The following is a 25,341-nucleotide window of genomic DNA, read 5'->3' as shown; positions in this document are numbered from 1 at the left end:
AATCTTTCCTTTTAGTCATTTAAGAATATATTAACTAGGACTTGGGGTATGTATTTTTCTCTCCCCTTCTTCTGGATTCCAGGAAGACTGAGATATTAAAATATTCCATTTGTACAGTATGATACTTTTCTTGATTATTGGTTCAGTCCCCTGAATCCAGCTAGAATAAGATGCAATGAATCATTTTATTTAATTTATTTGAGTTCATAGACCAGAAAATAGGTTACAAAACTTTCCCAAGATAGTCTTTTATTTTTAGCTCTTGAAAAAGTAAAAAATATTCATTCATAGCACAAAAGTTTAATTTGGTCAAGTGGGCATTTAAATCACACCCCATCTTTATTTGCCACCAGTAAGAAAATTTCTGGTGAAGAAACTTCAGTGTCAGGAGCTCATCGGAGTTATCTAAATCTGATCATCTTTATCTTATGAGATTTTAATTGGTTTGATACAAACAGGATGCATTATGCATTCATCCTTACATTAGTGATTATCTATAGAGTATGCTCAAGGTATTGATCACGTTAATCACATCATAGCTTTGTGTAAAATCTTAAATCATTTAAACTTAATTGAATGACTAATTATTCACATGGCTCAAAATTCTGCAACTATAAAATGGTAGGCAGTAAATAGTTTTCCTTAAATTAATGTTTCTTTTTTTATTAAAGAATTTATTAACATTGATTTTTACATCATATTTCCAATGTCCTTTTTAACAAACAACTATTCAACTCAGAGGTTGTATGTCATAGATACATATTAATGTTTTATTACATCCAAATTAATGTTTCTTAGGGACCTGATTCTTTTCCTCAATGGTAACTAAAGTTAGAACTTTTGGTCTTCATAAGATCATTATGGCTATAAGCTCATATACATCAATACACATTATTTTAAAAAGTATTATGATAATACATATGGGAAATCATGATTTCATATTAGTGTAAAATCTTGCTCATGCCTTTCATATTATGCAACAGTGCAGATATACCAAGTTTATTTAAGTAGTCCCCTATTAATGGATATTTAACTTGCTACAACGAAAAACCTGAAAGGTACATTCTTTTTTTTTTGCCAGTCCTGGACTTGGGCTAAGGGCTTGAGCACTGTCCTTGGACTTTCTCAAGGCTAGCACTCTACCACTTGAGCCTCAGCACCACTTCTGGCTTTTTTCTATGTATGCGATACCGAGGAATCGAACCTGGGCCTTCATGCATGCTAGGCAAGCACTCTAACACTAGGCCAAACTCCCGGTCCCAAGGTACATTCTTTGTACATATCTGAATCAAAAAATCAGTAACTGTTGAGAGAAATACTAGATTCTGATGTAATTATATTAGTTGTTTTCTGTAAGATTTCATTTTATTAAGTTAAATTTATAAGCATCTCCAACTATAATAATTTTTCCTGAAAATAAGAAGAGATATACTTGTCCTGAAATATATTTTGAAGAGCAAAGTATTAAATTGATAATATATTTTAATTTTATAAAAGAATCTTGGAGTTTATTCAATAGGGTGGCATGGGCCTATTACTGTAAAGTGGTTTCTCAAACTCCTTTCTATATTAGAGCAAAGTATCAATGGAGAATAGGGAAGCTTATCATTAGAGATCTGAATCTATTCCCAGTATTTACAAATCTAGATATTCCTTCCATTTCTTTGCCTTCATGTTCACAATAAGAAATAGATATATATTTGAGGCTGATTATGCTATGGACATAGGAACAAAAGTTCTGGTATCTCTCTTCTCATAGTCATATTTTTCACCCCCTCGTATGGCATACACCTGTGACTTGCTGGCAAAGGAAATTGATTGAAAGTCATATACCACATAACTCTAGTAAGAAAGGAAATTAGTTTCTTAGAAAATGTGTCTTCCTTATTGTTTCTGGGTGTTTCTTACAGAATGTCTGCAAAACAAATAAAAAGTTCAAAGAAAACTTTGAACAGAATTCAGTATGAGTGTCTTAAAGGAATGGTATAAGATCTACATGCCATGGGCAACAGCCTCAGAATACTTAAGTAAATGCTCATGAGTCAGTGCATTTAAAATTTAATACTGATATGGAAACAAAAGATTTATCTTGTGTGATTTTTCTTCTTAATATACAATGTGTTATTCCTCTTCTCTTTTTTTGGCCTTATGCTTAATCTCATATTATTATGAATCTGAGTTTGTTACCTAGTGTATTGTATATACATTTATTTATTTGAAATAGGAAAGGGAAGGGGGAGAAGACGATTGGGAGGGAGTAGAAGGAGGGAATGGGGACATAAACATGACAAGGGGTATCATTGTGTGCAAAGTAATGCACTTACTACCTGGCAAATGTAACTGTAACCTCTCTATACATTGTCCCGGCACTTAAAGAAAAACAATTTAAATACTGATTCAAAGAAGAAAGCTTTGGAATAAAGTTTTATATACTAACTATACTTTTTGTATATTTTTCAGGCTGGCTCAGTTGAACAATAAGATGTGCCAGTACATTAATTTCCAAATGAGTTCAACACTATTTTCGCTTGCCCCACCCTAGTAAGTTTTCACTGCAAATGGTCTGCAGCTGTTGTGGCTGTTTTTGTTGTAAAACTGTCTGAATGTTTCTTCTAGAGTCACCTTTATATATTTTTTTCAAAGTTCTTATTTTCTTAGATTTTCCTCAACCTCTTAGATATTCAAGCTTTTTATTGTAATGCATACATGGGTTACTGCCGGGGCCAACCGGCAGCAAACCAGGGTTCGCAGATTGGGATTCCTGAAATAGGGGGCAAGGACTAGGAAAAAATAGAAGAGAGACAAACAGATGGGGTTCAGGAGGGCTACAGCCCAAATCAGGAGCCACAGCTTAAGAAGCCTGTAGCCCAAGACCGTAGCCCAGTTTATTTCCAGTTCTCAATCTTAAATACACATCTTTAAACTAGGGAACTGCCAGGGGCTACATTCATACAAACAGTATCAAGTCTGAAATAGGTTAAATGAGAAGCTATTGACACAGCCCAAAATCATAATAAGAGCTTACTTCCTTGTGTACTCAATTGTGCGGGTCCAAGGTCACTGACCCCACAGTCACGGTCACTGACCCCACAGTCAGTCCCCAACAGGTTACAGTTCTATTTGGCAGATGGAGAGTGCATTACTTCTCGCACATTGATACCCCTTCTCATGTTTTTGTTCCCATTTCCCTTCTCCCACCCCTCCCAATCATCTTGTTTCCCCCCTCCCCTTTCCTGTTTCAAATAAACAAAGTCAGATACTGTAACAATATGAGATTAACCAAAGGACAACAAAAGAGAAGAGAAATAACATAATACATTAAGAACAATAATCACTCAAGATAAAGCTCTTGTTTCCCTATCCTAGAGATCCTTTAATTTAGCCTCATACTATATGGCCTTATGTATTTTTGTTTTGAGCTATTGTAATCCTCTGCTAGGAGAGTCCTAAGTTCATACTAATTATTACAAATAAGGGAAACAATTGAGCCTATGTTCCTTTGGGTCTCACTTATGCCATTAGCACAACAATGTTCATTGCAGCACTATTTACCATAGCAAAATATGGAACCAACCCAAATGCCCTTCAGTAGATGATTGGATCAAGATGATATGATATTTATACACAATGGAATTCTATGCTGCCATCAGAAAGAATTACTTCACCCCATTTTTAGGGAAATGGAAAGATATTCAAACTTTGTTAATTTTGTTTTAATAGTTATTAGCTCTTTTCATGCTACTTCTACTATCTGTAATTTACATTTGGCTACCATTTGCAGTAGGATCTATTGGAATGTATACTTAGACATCATTCATACTAAAAACTCTGTATATAAGAGGAAATGACTACAATTTATTCACTCAAATTTGAATTAACTCACAAAGTAAAATGTGAACAGAAGATAAATAATTCTGAATTTTGTATAGGGTTGTACATAGCACATGAATAATCCTAAATGTGGCCCTAATTTTAAAAGTGAAATATTTATTTTGGTGTTTATCTTTATTAATTATTTGCTTATTTTTTTCTTGGTTGTGGTGCTTGAAGTTGGTGTCTGGGCATTGTTCCTGAGCTATTTTTGCTCAAGGTTAGCATACTACCATTTTGAGCCACAGCACTACTTCTGGTTTTCTAGTGATTAATTGGAGATGAGTCTTATGGAATTTCCTGTTAGTCTGGCTTTGAATTGAAATCCTTAGGTCTCATCCTTTCGAATAGCTAGGATTATGGGTGTGAGACGTCAGCATCCAGCAAAAAATGGAATTTTTATTCAGATTTCTTCCATTCATTTTTAAATTTTTTAATGTTCTGTTTGTAATCATATTTGAATGGCATATTAACACCTCTTGTAGTACTATAACCTTTGTGAATTTTAATTTAAAAATTTTCTCCTGTGTTCTCTTAAACAGAAAAGTTATTCTTTTCTTCTTTCTGATTCCCTGCCTTATCCAACTATCTCTTTTTTTGAGCATGCATTGCAATCATAAAAAAGGGTTAAAGTTCAGAAAACGCCTTCATTTCAAGAATAGGCAAACAATCTATTTCTAAGGAGATAGAAGATAATGTAAACTAATCTATGTATCTATCTATGTATCTATCTATGTATCTGTGTATCTATCTATGTATCTATCTATGTATCTATCTATGTATCTATGTATCTATCTATCTATCTATCTATCTATCTATCTATCTATCTATCTATCTATCCATCCATCTATCTATATTGTGTTGTGTGCATCTGAAATACCACATTTAAAACTAAAACAAGGAAGTGGTGCTGTGACTCAAGGGGTAGGGAGATCACCTTGAGTGAAGAGCTCAAGGACAACACCCAGGCCCAGAGTTCAAGCCCTACAACTGGAAACAAACAAATAAACAAACAAACAAGAAAATCATGACAACTCAGTAGAAAAGGGAAAGAAAAATTAACTCTGGACCTCAGGACCCAAGAAATAACCACGTGATTAATTTCCTGGGCCTTCTTTTTCCTCTTATATCCCATATTTGGGCTAAAAATAGCTTCTTGTAATTTTCTGTCCTGAGTGGCATAAAATTTCCATCCTCACATCTCAGCTTCTGAGTATCTACATTTATAGGAATGTGCTATTGACACAAGATCTGAAACTGTAAAGCTATCATAGGAATTTATCGAATTCAAAAAGTTCAGGAAATAGAGGCTAGAAATGACAAATGAGATTGAACAAAGCAATGATCTTTAGAAAGGAGAAAAATATATTTATTTATTTATTTGTTTGTTTATTTTTAGTGTCAGGATAATGTATAGAGAGGTTACAGTTATAAACATCAGATAGTGGGTGCATTACTTCTCACACGTTGATACCCTCTCTCATGTTTTTGTTCCCATTTCTGTCCCCCACCCCCCTCTCAATCATCTTGTTTTCCCTCCTAGAAGAAGGAAAAATCCTTATTATCTATTAGAAGACTAATAGTTTTTGAAAACTCAAAAAATTAAAAATAAATAATCTAGTAATTAAATCAGAGTTATGGACCTATCTTCTGAATAAGTGGCCAATGATTATAGGGAAAGTACACAATCTCTATTGAACTACAATTTAGAAATGACATTGATATTCTATTGCATCTCAATCAGAAATGCTATCCTCAAATATGTACTTAATGCAGATAAATGAATAAAAATTGAATACTATTTGATTACAAAGAAAATGGTAGGTGACATAAGCCAGATATAAAATGAAAAGCATCATATCTTCTCATCTGTATATGTGCAAGCTAGATTAAAAAGTGAAATAAGTTGCCCCTGAAAATAATAAAATGACTGACTAATGGGGAAGTGTGGCTGTTGTTTTTGTTTTCCGTATCTTTCGGCTTGTTTGTATGTTTATGTGTTTTGAGGATGGTAAAGTGGGGGGGGCAACAAGAGCAAAAGCAGCAGTGATACTCACTAGATGTTATGCAGAAAAGTAACAACACAACTTGTGGCTGGGGACAGGAGTGAAAAACTGGAAGCAAGCAAGGAAAGGGAAGACAATGTTCAAAAAAGAATTGTATTAATTATCTGACTTCTATAACTCTAACCCATCTCTATTGCCTCTACAACATCAATTTCCAAAAAGGAAATAGAAAACATTTAAAAATAAAATAGGGCCACAAAAAAATTTCTGGTAACATATATCACAGTGAAGACACTAAATCACTATGAGGTGATATATTACAAGGAAGAGGAGGGGCATGTGTTTCGTGACATATTACATGAGGAAGAATTGCTTCGTTGTATGCTTATGGAAAAGTAAAGCCAACAAATAATGCTCTTGAGAAAGGGCATTCTAAGCAATTACAAAAAGCTTCAGATGTTATTTCCTTGTGATGCGTAGCTTGTTTGAGGAAAAGAAATATGGCTTAGGTGGGCACAGCGGCTCACACTTGTAATCCTAGCTACTCAGGAAGCTGAGATCTAGGATCAGGGTTCAAATCCATCACAGGCAATACAAAGCCAAGAGACTCTTATCTCCAATTAATCACCAGAAAACAGGAAATGGGCTGTGGCTCAAGGGTAGGGTGGTAGCCTTGAGCTGAAGAGCTCAGGGACAGCGCCCAGGCCAGAGTTCAAATCCCATAACCCCCACCCCCCAAAATAAATAAATAAATATGGCTTGTATGGGCAGGGTTTATGAGGAGTATCTGAGATTAATTTGAGCATAGAAAAGACTAGATCAGTAAGTACCGATAGGCCATGGTAATGATGAGTTCAGATTATATAATATATGAAGCCACCAGGGGATATAGGAGTAAAGTGGATCAATCCACAATTTGTTTATCCATTTATATTATTATGTTACATCCATTTTAGAGAACAGAAAATTTGAAACAAGGAATGGCATTTCCTCGCAAATTTCTTTGTAAAGTCACTTTTGCAAAAGTTTGGCAAAGAGAATATTATGTCTACTCATATGTCTTCAAAATGTATTTTTTGAAAGTTCATATGGAGTTAGTAAAGGAAGAAAGAAGAAGTAAGCCTTAGAAGTGGTTAATTATCTCAAAAAGCTGTGTAACAAGATGCACAGCAAAACATTATTGATCATTTCAATGGGTAACTACTGAGAAGATGAAGAAGTTGATGGGCAGAAAGTTCCATCCTATCATCAAATTTTAAGAATCAGTCCCACAGAAACAAACAGATGTGTGTGAGTATGTGCGTGCACTATAGGGAGTGAGAGAATTTAAGGTGAGAGGTGCTTCACTGTGGTATATTAATTTAAATTTCTTATATTCTCTTGTCCATAATTTGCAAGAACAGCATGCTAGGGGAATTACACAGTTGAGTCCACAGCTATTCCACTAGTACATTCCTTATTCTCATTGTGTGTATAGGGGTAGGGAAGGGTGCTTCCAACTTACTGATTGAATGAGAACTACCACCCTGTGGAGGGTAATCTACTTTATTCCAAGTCTTCTGATTTAAATGTCAATCTCATCTAAATAATGCATAGAGAGCAACACCTGTACACATCTTAAGAAATATCTGGGAACTACAAGCCAAGTAGTACTTGGATTAACTATTGCAACATGGTTGTAAGAATTTTGTAAACCCCACACCAGAAGAGAATATGCAATTTAAGGCTTAGGCATCTCAGTGATAAGTGATTGAGAGAGATGATTAGTGACCTTCTGATCACATGCTGGCTTTGAGACGGCACAAGTTTTCTCACAGCCCATGTTGAAGGAGTACTTGGGAAACTTTAGAAAAGGCAATCAGGTGGAAAGCTCTTTCTCAGGAAAACAAGTCATTAATTTCATGCATTCACTTTGCTAGGGAAAAAAAAGCAACATCAGTAGCATCTCTGGGTTTTCATTACGTTTTTGCAAACTGATAAGAAAAATCTAGGCCAGAAACTTTCTGTCCATTATTTTTGTGTGGAAATATTTGACTTCTCACTACTATCTCCTCACTCCCTTGCAACATATTTTAGAGAAAACTTTCTTCCATTATCACATTTGACTGCAAGCAAAATCTAGTTCTGTCTGATGTCCTGCAGTCTTGTAGTGTTAGGATAGATAGGAAAACCTGTCTTACCAAGACCAGAGCTTTCCCACGTTTCCATTATCACAGGCTGTAACGACAAGATTATTTTCATGTCAAAAGATAGAATAATATAAAGGGGAATATAGGAGATCTCATTTAAACTCTACTTATTTTCAATTCTAGCTCTAATATTTCTCTTATACCTGCTTTCTACAAATATTGTAACCTCTGATGTGGTACTGAGGGAGTCCCAGCCATAATTTTCCTAATTATAAATTGGTAATAATTTCTCTCTTGTAGAACTATGGTGAAGAATATATGAGAAGACAAATGTGGTCAATAGGCAGTGAATTTCTTTTCATCTTTGCTTTTATTCTTTTTTCTTTCTTATTTTGGTCATTTGCTTTGTTTTCTTAAGGTAGGATCTTGTTGGATAGCCCAGACATCCTCAAATCAGAGAGCCTCTTGCCTCAGCACACAGACTTCGGTGCTTTTAGGCATGTACCAACAAATTTGGCTGTTTTGCTCCTTTCTTCTTACTCCCATGGCATAAATGGAAGTAAGTATAAGGCTACTGAAAAGATCTTGGTTATTCATAAAGTTAATAAGGATTTGTCAGGGAAAAGTAACAATCATTTTGAGATTGTTTACATATCTTATATGTCTACACTAATGTTTAATGTAAAATTTGCATATTTTGGACACCTTAAGTTTCCTGTATTATATTGGCTTTTTAAGAGAGATTAAAGAGAGTGAGCATAAGTGATACTTGAATGTTGCCTGTAAACAATATCAACTAGACAGTCACCAGTAAATAGTATGAAAACAAAAACAAGTGGAAAAATTAGACACTTTCTTTCCTTCCATCTGCAGTGATGAGTATTTACAAATGTCATAGATTTTTAAGTAAACTTTTATGAATTTGAATTTTTGTCCAAACAGTGATATTGTCTTTTCACATTAAAATATATATTGAAGGGCTTAAGTAGATACCACCCTCAGGAGAGTAATAAAGTAATCCAACATTGGATCAAATGAAAACCAACCATGAAGTTAAACATGAATCTGATGTACTGTAATACTTCTTTTTTGCTTGGTTTCATGAGTAGCTTTTCATTTAGGAATTTTAATGTGTCTATAAAATATCTTTGTGATTGTTGTTCTTAATGAACTATGCACAGTTTCTTTGCTCTTTATTTCCTTTTATTGTTAATCTCATGTGGTTAATGTATCTCACTTTGTTGCCTAGTATGTTGTAGTATATCTGTTTATTTGTTTATTTGAAATAGGAAAGGGAAGGGGGAAACAAGATGATTGGGAGGGGTAAGGAAGGGAAAGGGAACAAAAACATGAGAAGGGATGGCAGTGTTTGAGAAATAATGCACTCACTATCTGACAGATGAAACTGTAACCCTCTACACATTACACTGAAAATAAAATACAATTTAAAATGAAAAAATCCCCCCCAAAAGATGCTTCAATAATTCTAAAGTGAGGGGTATTTTGAGAATAGAGGTTTAGCAAATGGGGAGACTGATATGGAAACAATATTCGATTGATAAATGTAAAAGTACTCAGAAAAAATTTCTCACTAATGTGACTTTTAAAATCAGCAAGAAATTTTTTTTATAAAACTGAAATTATCTTGGAAGCTTAAAGTGATGTACTAATTTTCTGTTAAACAACTGTTGATTTAATCTTAACATTGGGTATCTAAAATTGGTTTCACTACATGTCATTCTGAGCTGAATTTATCCCAGGAAGGTTCAAGTAAATTGTGGGCTAATAGTGTCAGTGAAGAAATAATGGTAGCTGGAAAATGAAAAAAAACACTTTACATATTTTAAACTTGAAAATTTATGTGCAGAGGTGCCATTTCATCGTCTGGGGAGAAAACTCATATCTCTATCTACACATATGCCAACATCTACAGGGCTTGTAGATGCAATAGCGAGATATAGAGGAAGCCTCTGAAAAGCATTTTGGATTGATTAAATAACAAAGTAGGAAAGAGATATTCAACAGATAAAATATGCTTATTTCACAGAAGTAGTTTAAAATTCAGGAAAGTCTTTTGCTGAAGTGAATGTCACATGTAACAAATATTGTACATGAAATTTAGACAAGCCATTATGCCATCAAGCTTTTTACATATCTACCTCAATGAAAGAGCATTGGAAATAAAATTATCTCAGATGTATTTTACACAGACAAGGAAAAAATACAGGAAAGAAATTATAAGGAAGTCAGAGTTACACAAGTATTAGACTTAGTGCAATATGTATTTAGCTTAGTAAATTCTCCAGTGCCCACTGTGTGTTTTCTGTAACCTGTCACAAATAAAAACACAAGACAAAAATAGGAAAGACTGTACTCAAAACTATTACAGCAGAAATAGAGATTTCTGCAATTGGGGAGAAAGAATAACTCAACTCTGTTGAAAATAAAACAGAAACATTAGCAAACTGCCTATTCTTTTTTTTATTAATTGTTCTGTATCACCTCCAGAGGTGAGATAATTAGGACTCCAACATTCTTGATAATTGTATTTCAAGGAGACAGCTTCCAAATTCTAGTGAATGATCAGTTTTGAGTTATATTTTTGGCATGTGTATTTGAGAGAAGATTTTTGCCTTAATAATTTATATTTTTAAATTTCCTAAAGTATATGCTTTAGAAAAATGAAGTCAATATGATTGTAGAGGATGCCTATATAAACTTTAGTCAAGTAGGAGTGATTATTTTGGCCCTTTGGTCTGATTCTATTTCTAGATCATCTCACTTTTGCCCATTTTTACACATGACTTTTATACTTGTGTAAATTAATCTTATAAATCTCCCTAAAGAAGTATTGCTAGCAATTTGCAGAAATGGATCACATGCTCAGGCAAGTTAGCGGTACCAATGAGTACTTGAAGAAAATTACATGTAGAGTTTTGATTTTTGATCTTATTCTACTGTGTTCATGGAGCTTGCTTCCTAATGAGAAAAGACAAAAGAAATACGAAAATAAGATAATGGGAGAAAATGCTATAGTTAGAGAATGCCTAACCTGTTAAGGTGTTACTAGCTGTTTGTCAGTTGGTAAGATGAGCAGAGGTCATTTTAGTTGAGACCTGGCTATGTAACATTCCTAAAAGGGAAATATTTATTGTACAAGCCTTGAAATGTGGAAAATTCATCAGATCAGCAAATCAGCCTATATCAGACACAGTTCCAAGGCCTTTGAGAGTATGGAGGATTTACACCTATGATGTCCTTGTGAAGTTAACATTATTACTCCCAAGCTGCATATGGGGAGTTCTTCCTTCTTGTAGACTTTTTATAAAATTGGACATCACACAATTGAAAAGTGGCAGATGCAAGATTGCAATTTATTACCCAGGCGGTACAAAATCTTCATGTCCTTCAGTTTGTGAGGCAGCTAGAAGGTCTAGGATGTGTAAAACATGGTAGGAAGGTAGAACTTAGACAAAGCTGAAATCAAACAGTCACAAGTCGGATCATGTCAGGCATGTCGGCTGGCAAAGGTGTTGAGATTTTAATCTGCAAATCCTGAGAATTCTCTAGCATATGTTCATCAGGAAAAACACAAGAACTGTTTTATCTGTGTTATATTGTTTCTTTCTCCTTAATGCTTGATATTGAAGTTCAGAAACTGATCCTCTGTTTACAACTATCAGTTTTAGACCTGAGAAAACCTGAAAGGCAGGACAGAGATATGATGGTGAAGAGCTGGGAATGCTGCTGTACCTGAAAGTATGGAAACATTCTATCCAATCACTAAATTTGATCCTGAATTGGATAGTTATCTGTGTGGTGCCAGGAAGAACCATAGGAGGTCAAAACACTACTGGGCAGGTCATTTTAACACTCAGTATGACTAACTGGTGTTCTAATTGTGGTTCCTTTACTAGAAGATGTACATGTACATCATGTACAAAATGTACATGACCCACTATCTCTTAAGTCAAGACAATTTTTTCAGCAGTTTGCATTATATATTATATATTTTATAGTATATATAGTATAAGCTTTTTAACATCTTTAAAACAAACACTTACACAAGATGAAGTGACTTTCAAATCAAATAACTTGAATGATCATACAAGAATACCTTTATTAATGGAAAAGACTGAGATGAATCAAGACCCTTGAGATCAGAGCCAACTGAGCTTCAATCAATGTATTTTTCTGTGAGTGGTTTCTGCAGTGTTTGAGATGATGTTTTAATGGTATTTTGGCTGTGAAATGACTATGATACCATTATAATATGGGAGAAAAGTTGATGGTACTTCTCTCCTCTCGCTACTTCCAGCACTTCCTGCAGTACAGTTGGTGGTCTTGTTAGAAACAGAAGGGCCTACTCAGCATATGCAGTATGAGGTATTTCCTACTTACACAGTTGCATCTGGAATATGATTAATGATGAATGCACTGAGAGCCAGGAGTGTCTCAGGATGGAACTTTGGTGAGTGCCAGGGTGAACACATGGGTTCCTAGGAGGAAGCAGTATTTTCTTTTTCTTTCTGGACCTTGGCAATGTAACTTTCAGTGAACAGGTGGATATTTTTCTTATTTTACAAATCTGGAATTGAGGTTGTCTATTTGGGAAATGCTTTCAGAATCCCCAATGTGTCAGACATATGCAGCTGTTCTTGTTTGTCGACTTAACTGTGAAATGTGCCTCCTGACATTTACTTGTGAGAGGAGATTTGGCAGGGTTTGGGGAGATAGAGGGAAGGTAATGCTATGTCAGTTAAAACTCATCAACATTTTAATAGTTTTATTTCTGTTTTCGATCAAATAGCTCCTGCAACTTTGCCCAGATGTCTGCTGTGTGGAAATCTTGGTAATTATTGTATCCTGGGAATTTGGGGTACCATTTAGACTAATATCTCTTTGGTGTTATTTCACATTTATATACTGCTTTCCCCTGCTGTGAAAAGACACAGAATAAAAGACTGAGGAAAGAGAAAATAATTACTATTATGATTTATGGGAAAGCATAATTATGAGAAAGAATTGCATGGTTTCCTTGAAGCACTAGGGACAAACTGCCATGATTTGGAAACAATTTATGAATTCACAGGGATCTTGAAGACCTACTTCAGTATACCCTATTAATTTTTATTGTGTTTTAGCTATTTCACAGGGGTTTTTTTTTGCCAGTCTTGAGGCATGAACTCAGGTCCTGAGGACTGCCCTTGGGCTTTCTCAAGGCTAGCACTCTACCACTTTAGCCACAGCACCATTTCCAGATTTTTCTGTGTATGTGGAACTAAGTAATCAAAGCCCAGTCTTTGTGCATATTAGGCAAGCACTCTATCACAAGGCCAAACTTCCGGCCCATTATTTTATAGTTTTGCAGCTTCCTTTCTCATATACTTCTAGGATCTTTAAATCTCCATATGCAATCCACAATGTTGGTAGAGCTTTTATGAATGCTTTTAAGACTTAGAAAAAAAGAGAAAGGAAAAGAGTGTTTTATATTGCTATCTTTTCCTTACAACGAAGTGAGTAGAAATAGAAATTTATTCCTTGTTAGAATATTTGTTATGTATGCATGGAGACTTAGTTTTGATAGCTTGAGTTACAGTAAATAAAAATGAATAAATAAATACAAAATTTTCCTAAGCTCTTTATATTACTTGGATTCAATATAATTCTACCCCTAAGTATTACAAAATGGCATTTAATTAACCTTTACTATTAAAATATTAATTTAGCATAAAAGGTTTTTATTCTCTTTTGGAAAGTGTATCACATTTTCTATTGAATGTTTTGTGTGAGTGATTTCACCTAATAAAAGGCTCCTAAGTTCTTCTTCAAATAAACTGGACAATTATAGGATGATGTATTATGGGAAATACAAATGAAATAAAATGCAAAGTTTCCAGTCTGGATTTTAGTGAGAAATGTGGCTTAACCTGTTACAAGTAGAAGGTTTTATTCCCTGTGCTAACAGCTGGTGACTTCTTTATGTTCCTTGTCTTCTCTGAGATTCATTGTGATCCTCAATATTTATCTTTCCAACAATACCTTTCCAAGCTAAGACATACCTAAAGACAAGACGGAAAATGGAGCAAGAAGAGTCTATAACTGTAATATATGTACAAATTCATTCTCTGTTTTTGTTTGTTCTGTCCCTACAGTCTCTATTAAGTAATTTAACAGAGGACTTGCCATTTAACAAATCAGTTCATGAATACAACATATCTTGATCAACATCACCCTTTTCAACGTTCTGTCACCATACAACGTAGATGCTATGATTTTAAATAAAATATTCTGAAACCTAGATGGAAAAAGCAGCCACTTTATTCATTTTATGCATTCTTTATGGATATAACTCTTCTGTGACATTACAGATCAGGTAGCCTACTCCAAAAATATGTACTTTTAAAATTAATTTCCATGTTGATATTAGGGCTTGAACTCAGGGCATGGGTACTGTTTCTTAGTTTTATTGCTCAAAGCTAGGCGTTCTACAACTTGAGCCACATCTCTTCCAGGTTTAACTTGGAGATAAAGAACTTACGAACTTTCCTGCCCAGGCTATTTTGAAACTGAGATCCTCAAGTTTCAGCCTCATGAGCAAGTACAGGCATAAGCCACTAGAACCCAACTGCTCCATAATCTTATAGCCTCAAGGTGGAAGACTCACAAACTTGGAAGTGGAGTTACCTGAAAGCAGCTCTCATCATTCCTGTGGTCAGTCTTTGTGATCTCTACAACTTGGTAACTTCAGGGGACATATATATACAAGTATATCTATCTATCTATCTATCTATCTATCTATCTATCTATCTATCTATCTATCTATCTATATGTGTGTGTGTATTTATGGGGGTACGTTTAAGGGTCATACTTCTAGGAAGGAAATAGAGGAGTGGTGATAGGAGAAATGCAGCCTGAGAAGCCAAATGATATCACTTGTCAAGGCACTCAGATTCTACTCAATTTTAAGGGCATGTGAAATAGACTCTAATTCATGGAAAGGCATGGGAAAGATCCAGAAGAATGTGTGAAACAAGAATTCTTACATGGCTAGCTGTAAAATATACAACTACAGTGAATATTCTCAAATTCAAGTTCAATAGTATATTAAGATTACAAAACAAACATAAATTATGCTATTAAGCCTGATTTGGAAAATATATATCCATGAGCTTTTACTTGACCTTTATTGTCATTTTTTGGAGGAATTCTTAACTTCTCTAGTGTTATTCAGGTACGTTAGAGTAACAAGGAAAAATAAATATACTGAAATAAGCATGACCTTTTATAATTTTTTCCACTAGTAATAATCATGTAGAAATAATTGAGTTTCAAGTCATTCTAAAGTGACTTTCTTTTCCCTGACCCAATTCAGCAGACACTAACCAAGCTTGGGAGATCTATTCCAATTTCAGCATGCAATATAGAAACAAAGAAAATGTGAAAGAGTTCATGGCCTTCAGAAGGAAAATTAAGCCCTTTCTCACAAAACCTTTTTTATTTTACTTTTTTTAAAGCTGTGTACTATTTCCAGCAGTCTGGACTCATTGATGTTTTTCTCTTTTCCATGTGGTTCTTAAATGGCTGAAGCATCCTGACTGAGAACCTACCTTGAACATGGCACACATTTTTTCCCCCCTAATTGCTTTGCATAGAGATGGGTACTTTTTCAAGGTTGAAGGCTTTGAATGAGGGAAAGACTGCCATTGAGCTAATCAGAGCGTGTATACAGAGGAGAAGAGGGTCAATGCTTTTCTAAGAAGAGTAGAAATCTTTTCCTTTTTCTTCCTTCAAATACAAGGCTGTTCTGAAACTTTTACATTTCCTTAATCTTATTCTGCTTCCTTCCCTCTTATATATTATTTTTGTCATTCCCAGTAATAACTTTTAAACGTTCATGCATATATACATACTAATTTTAATGAGTCAAAATTAATATTTTCTTATATAAGCACTAACCATCTTAGAAAACAATTCCACATTCTGATAAAGGCTGAAATATGTTGTAAGTGTTGACTGGCCTTTTCTAAGTTTATACTTTGTGTAACTAAAGGCAGAGAATGATGATACCGATGGTGTAACTTTCAGAATTGCCTACTCCTCAGGATGGAGAATCTCTTATGGGATCATTCGTGATGTATTGTCATCCATGTTCCTATGGGCAAATGCCAATTATGAGGACATGGAGCATGCCCAGCCCTCTCCATTGCCCCAAAGGCTCACGCAAAACACGCATGTTTCTAGTAATAAAGAAGAATAAAATACTAAAATGGGGGCCGGGAGTTTGGCCTAGGGAGTTTGTGCCTAGCATGCACAAAGGCCCTGGTTCGATTCCTGGGTACCACATACATACAAAAAAGCCGGAATGAAGTCGAGGCTCAAGTGGTAGAGCTCTGGCCTTGAGAAAGTCCAAGGACAGTGCTCAGGCCCTGAGCGCAAGCCTGGACAGGCAAAAAAAATACTAAAATGAAAAGGGGGTGGAGTAACAGCCATACACAAGACAGGACTCCAGCAGATTACATTATATAATGTCTGTGTTATTTGTTAGGAAATATAACCTGAATATATAAAAGGGAGTACTTCAGCCAAAGGTAATAACACAAGCTTATGAACCATCATAATGTATATGCAGATTTGAATATTTTAGTAATTACACCTACCTTAAGCTTTATTTCTTTCAGAATTCTCCACTCCTTCTGCTATGAATTTATGTACATGCCATTTCCTACAGTTTTCACATTTTTTCCTGATATCCAGGCTATATAAAAACTAGAATTGCTTATTATGAACTTCATGTTGTGGAACATCTTTCCAATATGTCTCATATTGTTATGGTTAACAATCATAGTAATACCTCAAATATATAGGATGTCTACTCTACAACATAAATGTTGCTCCATCTATTTGAGCATGAAAATAGTTTAAAAAATTGATGGTCGCAAATCAGATTTCATCTAAGTTTAAATAGTTTTGGGGTGGCAGACATCAAAACATGTCCTCTAACACAGATAGATTGGTAGATTAGTAAAATCACAAATGGAGATTTAATTGATCCTCTCTACAATTAATACTTTCCTTGTCTTCCTACTTGATTACTATTCATTTCTTAAACTTTTACTCACCATGGCTGACCTAGCTCAAGCTCAACTGATGTTGTACAACTTATTCTCCTATCTTTCTTCCTTCCAAAATGAAGTACCCCTCGCTTTAATGGTTTTCTGTGACACAATTCTCATCTCTGCTAATTTATTAGTCATTAGGTTATACAACATTTGTATCAGTCTGTCAAATCATCCTTAGTGGCCTCTGAAAATAAAAATAGATTCATATCAAGAATAAAGAGAAAAAGAATATTTTGGAATCAATAAAAGTACCATGTGTGTAGAATTGTTTTTATTTTCAAATACTTTTAATGATATTTTCATTTTTGTTGATGCAGCCAATAGGCTATAGGTATTTTTAGTGTGGCATTGGCACTAATAAAATATTGGGGGGAAATTTGTTTAATTAAAATGAAAACTAAATTTGAGTAATCAAAGTTGGGGAAGATTTATATCTGGTTAACTTTTATATCAAATTTATAATTTGGTATTATTTATAAATTGTGTATGGGTTATTATGAAGGTAAAAATGAGAGTCATTAAGGAAAATTAACTTTCATGACTTACTACTTCTGGGCTTATTTAATGGTTTTCTAATGCTTCAATTTGGTGTTTGAATCTTGAGGGAAAATAGGCACAAGCCATTGTTTCTTTAAAAGCAGTACACCTTGGACTGGGAATTTGGACTAGTGGTAGAGTGCTTGCCTAGCATGCATGAAGACCCGGGTTCAATTCCTCAGTACCACATACATAGAAAAAGCCAGAAATGGTGCTGTGGCTCACATGGTAGAGTGCTAGCCTGGAGGACAAAGCCCAAGAACAGTGTTCAGGCCCTAAGGACCTCAGGACTGGCCAAAAAAAAAAAAAAAGTACACCTTAATTATTGTGTTTCTGGAGATTGACAAATGCTTCTTTTTTATATGACATGAATTTATTTGTGATTTCGGTAGGGAGAATACCTTTAAAAATTTAATGTAGGGTAAACAAACATTAAGTGAACAGAAACAGAGCTTGAGAGGCAAGCAGAGAGAGTTACTGGATTGGCTCTTTGTTCTTTAGAAAGTTGACAGACTGCTTATGTGTGTGAGACAGCCAATGTGTTGGGTTCCCATGGTGCCAATTAAAGCTTTCTAAGTAACAACTGAACTTCACTGGGTGCAGAGTGCTTTAGGTAGATAAATGTTCAGATTCAAATGTTTCTCCTGCCTGAAGGCCTATTTTTTGAAATACTGAGATAGCTTGTAAATTTGCTGAATGTAAGGGAACAAAAGTGACTGTTATTCACCAATTAAATTCTTTCCTCTCAGTACAGAAATCAATCCTGTACTAGTCAGTGGGGAAGATAAAACTCTAAGACAGCAACCAGCTGTGGTGGCAGAAAGATAGGCAATGAAAGTTTCGAGACAGAGGATGTGGCTGAAACAGAGGAGGAAAATGGACTCAAAATGGCATTGAGTGTTCACTCAAGGGTATGTCCCCTACATTCTTCACAAAAACTGACAGAATCACAGTCGATCACCTGGGGAAAAGGCTAACCTGGAAAAATTAGTTTAAGCAAGTTGTTTATCTCCCAGAGAGCTAGAGCAATGGTCAGCAGTTCATATCCCAATGGCAGACAGGAAATAATACTAACCTTTTCAATATTTATTAAAGTCCTGCACATGAGGACGGTTGGTGTGATAAAACAAGTAGAAGTATATTGTAGTTAAGCAGTGCTTAGGTAATTGATTCAAAGCATCTTGGATGGAATGAGTGTCAGAGTGCTTTAGAATAAATGAGCAAGGCAGTGACTGTAACTAAAATAACATTAGAAACTTTTAGAGACAGAGACTGACACTAAGTTCATGGTACTAGAAGGGACACAGAGTTAATTAAGCTTAATGTAGGTTACATCTTTGATCAGAACATCAATATTTTTAAAACTGTATCCACAGAGAATTACCTTTTATGTGTCCATATAACTAATTATTCCTGTTCATCAGTAAAAGTGTAGTCAAGAGTATTGGAATAGTGAATTAGCTCCAGAATGTTCCTCTTGTTTATCCCCCATTCCTAACTGATCACTCCTTCGGAACAGTAGGACTGTGCTTTATCTCTGCCATAGGTTGTGGTGACTTCATGCTCCATTGTCTCTGTGAAATCTCAGATGGTTCTGTCACACTCTTTTAGTGTGCTTACCCATAAATTGATGGGTCTTTCTGGGTCAGAAAGAAAAAAAAAGGCAATCCTAGAAATTCCTCCTTTTATAAATGGTATTCTTAGGATAATCCAATGTTTTCACTATTTTATATCAAAAGCCATGGCAAGAATAGCTCACAGGTTTGTAGCCTTGAAGAAGCATGGGGCTGGAGCTTCAGAGGCCCCCAGCTTACTTTATGTTCTTTTTTTTATAGGGCTCTGAATAAGCTATACACAGGGAGCATCACAGTGGTAACTCTAGCTTAGTGATCACAATTTCGTACTTTGTATTGTTGAAAAGTTTCCCTTCTCAAAAAGCCGAGATCAGTAGTCCCTTTAGATCAGACTTGGATGGAGTTTTTGAAACTTCATTCAACTGCAGAAATTTTAAATCACCTAAGGTTGTAACACACATTGTCCAAAAGAGAATTATTGTATTTGTGATATGTATGCATAACACACTACACACACACACACACAGACACTCACACACACATGCACCATTTTTAAGAGGAAGCACACATGGAACTATTTGTGGTGAACACATATAATAGCACACATGTGGCAAACCAGTCATGTTTGTTTTTTTTCCTCAGAAGTGACAAAGATAACCCTGTGGTGTGCAAGCACACTTGGGGTGAATTAATTTGCTTAGTATGAGAGGTGTGAGCAAGAACTTCAGTGAAAAAACAGGAGGGGTGTATTGATCGAAAGGGATGAAGTCATGGTAATTAAAGGTAGATTCCAGTGGGGGTGTGTTTACATGACTGAAGTAAGGACATCAAACAAGGCTTGAGGAATTTAGGAAACCCAACTCCTGAAATTGATGCCTGAAATGATATACATTTTAAATGATCTTTCTTGCTTTAGTCATATTAAGATTAATAAGTGCAACCGATCTTTCTATATTTTCTTGTTTCATTTTCCTCTTCTGATAAGCTGACAAGAATTTTGTGAAGTGTATTTTTATTACATCTCTTTAACATGTTACTTACTGTGTATATGTAAGAAACGTTATGGCAATTTCAAAAGCAGTCCATTTAAATAAGATATGCAATGGAATTAAAACCAAATATTGAATATGGAAGAACCTGCATTTTATATATGTCCATTTTCTGATTCATAAAATCCAGAAAATAATGAATGACTCATAATGATAAAAATCTTATTTCTTCATTTATTTTAAAATAAATATTCTGTCTAGCTTTTTGCTTATTGTACATGGAAATTTACTTTCCAATTGTAGCTATGATTGAGTTTAAAGTATTCATTTTTGTTGCTTTTCTTCTAAGAGGACATATTAATTAATTAATAAGACAAAAATAATACCTTTACTAAATATGAAAAGTGTAGATTCTTTAAAAGTTTCTTAACATAGAATTATGATAACAAAATCCTTTCTCCCATCTTTCTTATTTCTACATATTCACTGAAATTTCATACCTGAGTGTATTCATTAGGACATGTAGAAAAATGTTTAGTGATGATGTGGAGGTTGAAATGCTAGTTTTCTTACGTCTAGGAAACATAGCTATCTACCCCAGTCTTTGTATTTGGCAAAGGAAGAATTTAAGTAAGTCATTAAACATAGAAAAGGTGATAGTAGGGCCGGGAGTTTGGCCTAGTGGTAGAGTGCTTGCCTAGCATGCACAAAGACCAGGGTTCCATTCCTCGGTACCGCATACATAGCAAAAGGCCGGAAGTGATGCTGAGGCTCAAGTGGTAGAGCTCTAGCCTTGAGAAAGTCCAAGGACAGTGCTCAGACCCTGAGCCCAAGCCCAGGACTAGCAAAAAAAAAAAAAAGGTGATAGTAAAATTTACTATGAACAGTTAGAGGCTGGAAGTAGGTCATCTCTAGAGTGAGAGTGACCATTACTGTCACTTCCTTACTGTACTTTATTTAAGTGTAAGAATCTTGGAGCAGTCAGAACCTCACTAGGAACAGCTCACCCACCCAATGGCTGAGTCATTGTTTGTAGATTTATTTTTCTTGGATATCGTGTTTTAACATTGGAGGAAAATTGCATTTGACTTTAATGGCAAGGTTTACATACTATAGTCAATTTAAGATCTATTGTTTCAGACTAAGTTTGTTATTGACCCACTCTAACTAGTTTTAGCCTTAAAGAAAATCCTTCTATTAATACTTAGGTAGTTTGGGATTCAGGCTGTATTCCCCATGAGCTAAGAAGATTCTATGTGTTTTCTTTCAGATATCCCATGATCTTGGCCTCTCTTCAGATTCCTTTTGCCTCTTGTAATGGCTAATGGCTACTTACCAGTCTAATCTGAAAGTTCTACACATTGACTACCAAAATTCTTTTGGCTACTCACCAGTCTAACCTGAAAATTCTACACATTGACTGTTAAAATTATTTTGGCTTTAAGATTATAATGGTAAAACATGAATTTTAAAAAATATTCATTGGAATTAGCTGTAGTAAGTCATACTGGAAATCTGGCCTACTCAAAAGGCAAAGATAAAAAGGTTGCCATTCAAAGGCACACTTGAGAGAAAAGTCCACAAAATACCATATCCAAAATAGTAAGCAAAAAGCCAGGTTATACATATAACTCAAATGGAAGTTTGACAGTACAACAAGCAAATTGAGGCAAATACCCACAACTGCTAATACAGCAACAAAAATATTCATTCAACCAATCCAACAAGATATTAGGAATAAATGTCAAAAGTGTTGAATATTTCATATGGCTTTTTGGAGTCTATTGAGATTCTTACTAATCAAGTGTCTTCTCTTACTTGAGCATATGGGCTTTACAGAGATTTCTTATGGCTATCAAATTTTTGCATTCATGAATTAGAACCAATTTGGTGATGGTAGATACACTGCTGTATTTGTTTTATCTGTGTTTTAAAAGTATTTTAATCTCTGTTCATAAATGTTTCCTGTAAAATTACCTTTTCATGCTGTCAATATGTAGAATTAATCAAACTGAAGAGCAATACTAAAACAGAATGAGAAATGAACAGGGAACAAGAGAACATTTCACTTTCCCCTGTGCCATTCTCTTCCAATACCTGACCAAGCTTTTCTCAAGGCAATAGACTTGAAAAGCAACACATTTGCATAATGTCTTTCCTGTTGTTCTTTTCTTCTTCTGTTTGTACCATCTAATTGCTTTAGAAAGTTATTTCCCAAATTCCTCCCATAGGTAACATTTAGGTAAATAAAGATCTTCAAAGTTAGAACCAGAGACCTCATAGTACATGTTGGAACATCAAAGAGCAAAGCTAGGGATTGTGGAGAAACAGGATATCAAAAACATTACCTCCCAGAGCTCCTTGGAAAATGTCTTTTCTCATTAGGAAGGAACTGAGAAAGAACCAGGGTAAAGCACAATATTTTTGCTATACAAATTATAGGGTAAGGTTTTTCCTCAAGATATTCCTGGATATTCTCTCTGTCTCTCTGTCTCTCTTGTCTCTGTCTCTCTCTCTGTCTCTCTCTCCCTCTCTCTCTCTCTCTCTTTCTTCTCTCTCTCTGTCTCTCCCTTCTCTCTCTCTCTCTCTCTTTCTCTGTATTTACTCATTTTACTAGTTTTTTCTCTTATATTAATTAGCTTTGAACTTGTGGCCTCACTTGTGGGGCTTATGCTTTTCTGTAGCCACCCTTCCAGTCTCTTTTTTACTATTTTCGATAGTCTTGATTTTGCCTAGATATACTTTGATTGCGAACCTCCTATGATGACTTCCACCAATGCTAGGAGGACTGGTGAATGTCACTGGTCCTACCTATTGGTTGAGTAAAGTCTCAGGAACTTTTATGTCCAACTTTCCTCACATCATAATCTTCTAGATTTCAACCTTCTAGGGAGCTAGGTTTGCACGTATGAGATACTGTTGTCTGTGTTCATATAATAATTACATCAGACTGTCAAGGAAATCTCATAAGATTCATTCAATTAAAGTGGTAGTTTTTTTCTATATTCTTTGGTTAGGGATATAATTATTGGTTCCTTAAGAACATGAATAAATTTGCTGGTAAGCTTTCTTTTGAGAACTTGTAATTTATTTCACCCTCAAATTATTTCTCCTATGGGTTTTAATTTGTTCTGGCTCCTATTTCTACTTAAACTAAAATTTGCAATTATTTTACCAGAAAGGGGTCTATCTCATCAATGCCTGCAAACATATTTTCAGAGAATCACAGATATGTAATTTAAAAATATCTGTTTCCTGTATATTGATTATCATTTGACAATCATTAATTTGGTATATCATTTCAGGTAAATAACTCTAACATTGTTTTCATTCTGAAGGATATACTGAGATTTTCCCTCACTAATTTCTAATTATGATAGTCGTAGAAATTTCTTTTTTATGTGCTTTTTTTGTACTATGTACAGCAGGTCTAATTTTGTGACACCAGATTTCTGTGTCTGGGTGCTGTGTGCGCACAGTATCTTTTCTTCAGTCAGAGTTTGAAACTTGCCCTTAGCAGTGAGCTGTCTCCACTTTATGACATGCTGATCTATGAGCTATGTCTCTCCTTTGTCTGTGGTTGTAAACAAGCCTGAGATGACTGGAGTATTTCTCTAGTGAATCAGTAATCTGTTTAACTTTCTACAGTTTCAGCATGACAGTATAAGAGACTCATAAATACCCAGGTTGTCTTACCTCATCATTGACTTTCAGGAAATCACACTCAACTTTTCCATCTTTACTTTGGAATGAAAACCTGCAGGCCTGAGAAGTTTGAAAACAATTTCATTGAAAGATTGGGGGAGTCTTTGTATTAGCTGGTTATCGAAAGGAAGAATAGCTGGCTCTTTTTAACCATTTCAATTTTCTGTTGACCTTCATTGGATATGAAGTTCAATTCCCTTAGCTGCTCTGCAGAATATGAAAAATGATTAGAAATCAGTGATTCCACTATTTGTGCAAAATGACACATACACATATTATCTGCAGGGAAGAATTTTTTTATAATTGTAATGTTTGATTTACCATAAGCTGCCTATGTTCTTCTGAATCATGGACTTGCTAAGCAGCTCATTTCAGTAGAGATATTGAGAAGAGATTTTGCTCTTCTCATTGATTGTTGGTTGAGATCTTACTGGTTACTTTCATTTGAATTGTTCCCTAGTATAAAAAATTATTTATGATCCACCTTAAGATATCCATATAGTTGCTTAACACTGTTGTTTTTAAATTATTGAGCATTTCTCTGTAGCAGAAATCACATGAATTTATTTATTTAGTACTAAAATATCAGCTAATGAATGTAGTAACATATCTTTCTTCATTTCTACTATGTAACTATTGCTTAGAATTCAAACATTCAAAAATATTTGGCAAATATTCTACATATAAGTTAAGAAACTAACAGCATAACACTGTTTTTGTTATTAGACTATTGAAAGAGTAATTTTTGTAATTTTTTTCCATTTCAATTTTTGTTTACCAAAGTTAACTGATATTTATTATTTTTAAATCTCAAAAACCTATTTATGTATAATTTTGTGTTATAAACCACTTCAAAACTTTCTTGAACACAAGACAGTAAAAATAATGACAAAAAAGGAATCTGTGAATGATTTGAATATTTTTCACAAATTATTGTGTGTTTGTATGTGTGTGTGTGTGTGTGTGTGTGTGTGTGCATTGACAGAAAAAAATCTAAGGATGAATCATTGATAATGATTAGAGACATACTCTGTATAATGATATGAATACATGTTGCTTTATTTTTTAAATATGTGGTTGTGAATGCTCTGGTAGAAATTTCCCATGACAGGTCAATACAAAATCAATTTGCAAAGTGGAACCAGGTACTAATACGTTATCTTTGATGTGCACACAATCACACAGTAATCTTTAAAATATTTGCATTTGTAAAATTACCAAAGTTGGTAAGTTTTATACTCTAAGACTGTGAAAAGTTAGCTATCTGAAAATAAACCAATAAAAAGCCTTTGATGTGATGGTTTGACTTTCTATGAATACATCACCGAATCATGGACCTTCTCCAAATAAACCTCTGATAATTGATGGTAATAGGAAGTAGCAAGGGATCAAACATGTCAGCAGCATTT

At 34.7% G+C, this 25,341-nt stretch overlaps 1 long non-coding RNA gene across 2 annotated transcripts in view; it reads left to right on the top strand.

The window, feature by feature from the left end:
- The window catches only part of LOC150064143 (uncharacterized), a 43,360-nt gene extending 21,268 nt beyond the window's left edge, over positions 1-22,092 (top strand). The window contains exons 3-8 of one of the 2 annotated variants that reach the window (XR_016535118.1): positions 12,324-12,476; positions 12,816-12,857; positions 14,161-14,381; positions 14,521-14,719; positions 18,419-18,575; positions 21,498-22,092. This is a non-coding gene — a long non-coding RNA (uncharacterized LOC150064143). Of the gene's footprint in view, positions 1-12,323; positions 12,477-12,815; positions 12,858-14,160; positions 14,382-14,520; positions 14,720-18,413; positions 18,576-21,497 lie in introns of both variants that reach the window. The other variant, XR_016535117.1, reaches the window with a different exon arrangement.
- The last annotated feature ends 3,249 nt before the right edge of the window (positions 22,093-25,341 follow it).

Source organism: Megascapheus bottae, chromosome 4 (assembly GCF_031878675.1).
Source record: "Megascapheus bottae isolate mThoBot1 chromosome 4, mThoBot2.hap1, whole genome shotgun sequence".
Classification (NCBI taxonomy): Eukaryota; Metazoa; Chordata; class Mammalia; order Rodentia; family Geomyidae; genus Megascapheus; species Megascapheus bottae.
The sequence above is the reverse complement of the archived record's forward strand: the minus strand, read 5'-3'. Positions and strand labels throughout refer to the sequence as shown.